This window comes from Trachymyrmex cornetzi, unplaced genomic scaffold (genome assembly GCF_001594075.2).
Source record: "Trachymyrmex cornetzi isolate Tcor2-1 unplaced genomic scaffold, Tcor1.1 scaffold129, whole genome shotgun sequence".
Classification (NCBI taxonomy): domain Eukaryota; kingdom Metazoa; phylum Arthropoda; class Insecta; order Hymenoptera; family Formicidae; genus Trachymyrmex; species Trachymyrmex cornetzi.
This window is the reverse complement of record NW_017295861.1, coordinates 3,245,548-3,251,405: the sequence shown is the minus strand read 5'-3', so window position 1 is coordinate 3,251,405 and position 5,858 is coordinate 3,245,548.

Sequence of the window (5,858 nt, the reverse complement as noted above, 5' to 3'; positions counted from 1 at the left end):
ACTACAATATGGTATATATGCAAGTACATATATAGTATATATTAGTAATTCAAGATTGAATTATTTAAAGCAACGAAGATCCAGCTCCGACCGTAATAGACAGTTACATTCTAGTATTAATTGAGTTTCTCAAATATACGGTCAAAAAATATAAATATATTGTTTAATATTATAAAGTTTATTCCTATGTTAATATAGTTTTACGAATGATATATAACATGATAGAGACGTTAAAAACTAATCACAGAGTAGTCACTAAAACAGTCTTAAAGTAAAAATGAATTATGATACTCGCCGATGATTAAGGATATAAAAACTTGTGTCATAAATAATAATAAAATTATAAATAGGACTGTTTATACAAGATACATCAATTAAATACGAATAGCATCAATCACGGTCAAAGTAAGATGTTAGACTAATACATATATATATTTTTTCTTTACACAAATTTATCTTAGAATATACTACGATTATGTTCGGATTTTCAACAATCAAGTTTTTTACAGGTTTTAAGATGTTAGTACATCAAATTAACAATCTAATTAAATTTTGAGGATTGTTAATATTTCAAATTAATTGTGTTAAAAATCCAAAAGTAATCGATGCGCAGTCATAATAAATTTATTTAAAAAGATATAGAGTAGAATTTGGTATATGATATATATAGGTATTAAGATATTTATGATATATTTTGGGTATTATGATATATTGAGTATTATGATATTATTTTGATATATCTAGCATACTGAAGAAAATCTTGAGCATACCATTTGATAGATTTGTTGATGTTTTATTTATTTTAGTACTAAAATTGATTATTTTAATGCAAATATTGAAATTGTGGCGAGTGATAAGAAGACCTGCCACCATTTCAACATTTGCATTACCCCTCTAGGGTAGGATAATATGAGCGTCTTTAGGGGTACTATGAGCACAGGAAATTTTTTGTAAAAAATTATGCTGAAATAAAAGATTGATATATACAGAGTGTCTGATAATTAACAATAAAACTCTCGCATAGCGGCAGAAAGTACTAAACTGAATCGGAAAGTCCTCATTTTGCAATTTTCGCAATGGTTAAAGAGATATTAATTTATGAAAATAGCCAAATTCGCCCGGCTTACCGTCAAATGCAGCCACGAGATAAGACCGCACAATGAGGTGCGCGTTCGCTGTTGCTAGGTATGTTAATATCAATGTCGCTTGTAAACAGAAATGAAGAACATGCATTTCTCTATGGGCGATCTTATTTCGCTGCGCGCTTACATTTGGTGGTAGGCCGGGCGAATTTGGCTATTTTCATAAATTAATATCTCGTTAACCATTGCGAAAATTGCAAAATGGTAGAAGACTTTTCGACTTAGTTTAATTTATTCTGCCGCTATAGGAGAATTTTATCGTTAATTATTATACATCCTGTATTGCATATGATATATCAAAGTATGTTAAACTGGAGTATATCATGTTTCGTAAAATAATTTACAATTCTTTTTTAATATATTTATTCTTTTATATTTTATCTGCAATTGTATTGCAATTGAAATTGCGTTCTCCTATTCACTACAAGAAAATAAAAAATTTACGTCACGTATACTCTACAAAATTCTAAAAATTTAAATTATTACAAAGAAAAGTTTGATCGGTGATTGAAAACAGAACCTACATTAACTTAACTTCCAAAAATCTGTTGGAAGTTAAGTTAATGTAGAGCTAATCTCTCTGGTTAAACACTACCAACGATACGCTAGAGTCGTTCATGGAGATTGCTAACGCCATCGCGTTATTAGCTCCACAAACAGCACTGGTAGCATTTGCATTCACAGCGCAAATAGCGTCCCTCCGAACGCACCCATAGACAGACCCTATAAAAGAAAACAACTCTATATATTTTTTACATATATAAATGTACATAATAGAACTTTTTACTAAATAGTTATTAAAATGTAATTAAATCAATATACAAATAATTAATATTATATATATAGTTCGTATAATATTTAGTGTATAATTATTTCGTATTCATTTAGACCAACTCATTTCGATTTCTTCTTGATTTCAAGCATCATTATCCCGTTTTTACATGCACTTTCTTTACTTGTTAACACATATATATCCTTTAAATTAATTTTAAGAATGGATACCACTGCTTCTATGGCTTGGGGAAGCATCTTGCACTTCTTCTCCACAATGACTGTAAACCCTGAGATCGCCAGGTGACGCGTCTCTTCCAATTCGTACAATTCACGAAATGTTGAACACGCAAACGTTGGTGTACAATATTTGCGAGCGAATTCTAAAGCGGGTTGAACCATTTCCAACCATTTACTTTTTATATACAAACGTAGCAAAAGAAGCCTATGAGATATGTATGCGTTATGCTGTATAATTACAAATCAATTAAAAAATAGATAAATCAATAATATTTACCGATTTTCACAAATTTGCTTCTCAAGTGGAAGCACAAGATGTAGCCACTTTAACTTTGCAATCGATAGAACCGCAGGCGATGCGTATAAGTTGGTTAAGAATTCTAGTATCTCGATATTATTGTATGATTTTAGTTCAGTCAACAAACGACAAAAATTGTTTAATGTTTCTGTTGTGAACCGTTCCACTAAACGTAACAGTGATTTTTCATTGGATAATTCAAATAGGAATAGTTAGTAAATATATATGTGTTAAGTTCCGTTCAAAAACCACTTAACCAATATAGAGTTAACTTCCTCATAAATACATCAAATTTACATGTTAATTCAATGAATAAAAGTTGCTAAAATTCTAGTTTGTTTACAAAATAAAGATGTTATCTTACGTTTGTCTGAAAAAAAAATGTGCAGATGTTTCACGCAATCATCAGTTTATACTTTCAAAACCAAATGTATTCATATAACATTTCAGATAAGCTTCGAAAATTTTTTCTCCTCCTAAGGAATATTGTAAGCAATTCACTAGCAAATATCCTGTTTTGTCAAGTACGAATTTTGTGATGTCTTTCGGCAAAATAGCCCTCAAATTAGGTACTAGTTTCAATTGAGAATCATTACCATGTAAACTTATCTGTATAAGTAATATTAGTATAATTTAAAGAAAAATAATGAAGTAAGAATGTAGATAGGTATGTGTATATGGGAATACGAGTGCGTATATGTGTAAATTGTAAATCAGTATATCTATTTGTAAAGTATGTAATTCTGTAAACTTGTAAAAGTGTAAATTGTAGTTATTATCAATCAACATTTTTAATATATTTATTTCGACACTTTCTGTTTAAATAAAATATTAACAATTTACTTTAATTTTCCAATGGTTCATGGTTTTCCCATCCAGAAAAGATATTTTATTATTTAAAGCTAAATGTCTATCTATATATATCGTACGTATAATTTTTCTAGATATCAAGGTACTAAAACTTTTAATTAACCACAAATGTTGAAAATTTTTACATGTAATTAAACCTCCTGCCCAACTCTGAGTAACTTTTTGAGCAACCGTACTGTATATTATAAAGAAATCTTCGTTAAGTAACGTTGATGACACGTATATCATGGAAAGACATTATACTTCGATTTCTGGGATATTTAGTGGAAGCATATATATACTGTATTCATCTACAATTATCATTTTTAATATATATTTAGAAAACAATAAAACTATAAAAAGTACCCAGATATTAATGTGTCTGTTTTGTTGCTGGCATGTTATTTGCTAAGTATGCATTGCTATTATTGCTAAGCATATGTTGGTACCAGAATTGCAGCAACTGAGTCTTCATTTATTGACAACTTAATATCTTCACGATATGATAATTTTAAGTAGGAACTTGCCAGTAGTTTGACGACAACTTTAAAATCGTCATCATCAAAATTCGTATTATTGCCATAATGTTGCCGTAATAATATGCAGCATCATACAATGCTGTCATATTGCCGACAACACAAGATAACACTGATACAGTTATCTTATTATTAAATTGCTGGCAATACATATACACATTGTTGCCTGCATGTTGCTGTTAGGTGTACAACTTTGCTTCCGCCGTTTTTTTTTCCGAAATTCGATTTATTGTAAAAAACTAGTTATACTAGTTTATGATTCAAAATATTGTCCATCGCTGACCACTACTTTCTCCCATTTTTCGGGCAGCGTACGAATCCCGCGTCGAAAAAACTGGTCATCTTTTGAGGCGATCCACGATCGATCCAATTTTTTACTTCTTTATAAGATCGGAAGTGCTGGTCAATCAGGCCGTGTGCCATTGATCGAAACAAATGATAGTCAGAGGAAGCAATGTCTGGAGAATACGACGGGTGAGGTAGGACTTCCCATTTCAACGTTTCCAAGTATGTCTCGACCACTTTCGCAACATGGGGCCGAGCATTGTCATGCTGCAAAATCAGTTTATCGCGTCTCTCGTTGTATTGCGGCCGTTTGTCTCTCAATGCTCGGCTCAAACGCATCAATTGCGTTCGATACCGATAGCCTGTGATTGTTTCAGTCGGTTTTAACAGCTCATAATACACTACGCCGAGCTAGTTCCACCAAATACAGAGCATGATCTTGGAGCCGTCAATATTCGGTTTGGTCGTCGACGTGGAAGCATGGCCGGGAACTCCCCATGATTTTCTGCGCTTGGGGTTATCGTAATGAACCCATTTTTCGTCCCCAGTCACAATGCGAATGCAGAAATCCCTTCCGTCTTTGCCTTTCAAGCAGCTGTTCACAAGCAAACAAACGCCGTTCAACATTTCTCGGCTTCAACTCGTACGGCACCCAATTTCCTTGCTTCTGAATCATTCCCATGGCTTTGAGGCGTTTTGAAATGGCTTGTTGAGTCACTCCCAATGATCATGCCAATTCTTCTTGATTTTGACACGAGTCTTGATCAAGTAATGCCTTTAATTCTGCATCTTCGAAAACCTTCTCTCTTCCACCGCTATGCCGGTCTTCGACATCAAAATCACCGTTCTTGAAGCGTTGAAACCACTCACGATACGTTCTTTCACTAATAGCGGCCTCACCATAAGTATTTGAGAGCATTCGATGAACCTCAGCCACAGGTTTCTTCATATTGAAACAGAAAATGAAAACCTCTCGCAAATGATGAGAATTTGGCTCGTAAACTGACATTTTCAATCGAGAACAACTTTATGATGCAGACACAAATCGACTAATGTTTCTATGGGGTTATGTTGGCAGATGCCCATGATGCGTTTGTATTAATATTAATATCAACATATAGCGTGGATTTATATTCCTGATGATAATATCAACGCCATTATGGTATAATTTTATAATCCATGGCATTATGTCCACATCATGTTAGTGTTAATGTTACTACCAACATAGTGAGAATTACATAAACATCTCATGGTGTCAAATACACACCAATCTATTTTACAATGTGGGTATTAGTTGATATTTTACCTCTGTCACCTTCATAAAGAGGACCACACAAATCTTTGGCAATATTAAAAACATGATTGAAATTTGCGAAAGATGTTTTACTTTTCTCAATATATTTTTCTTCAGCCCACAAACAGACGTTATTTTATAAAAATTTTATCCTTTCCAATGAACCAACCATAATAACCATCGCATATGACGGCATTCGTTTCATTTCATAAAATATCTGTATGCACTGGTCTTCAACGTTTATTAAACTTTGAATGGTTTTCCCATTTATTGTAACATTGAAACCTTTTAGTACGGAAATCTAGAAAATGTAAAATTAATAAAAACCGCATAGATACCATTACCGTAATTAATTACAGCAGTATATGTATAAGATAAGATCACACATACACACACACACATAATTAAAAATTTTTATTTAATTTCTTTTTATATTTTTCTAC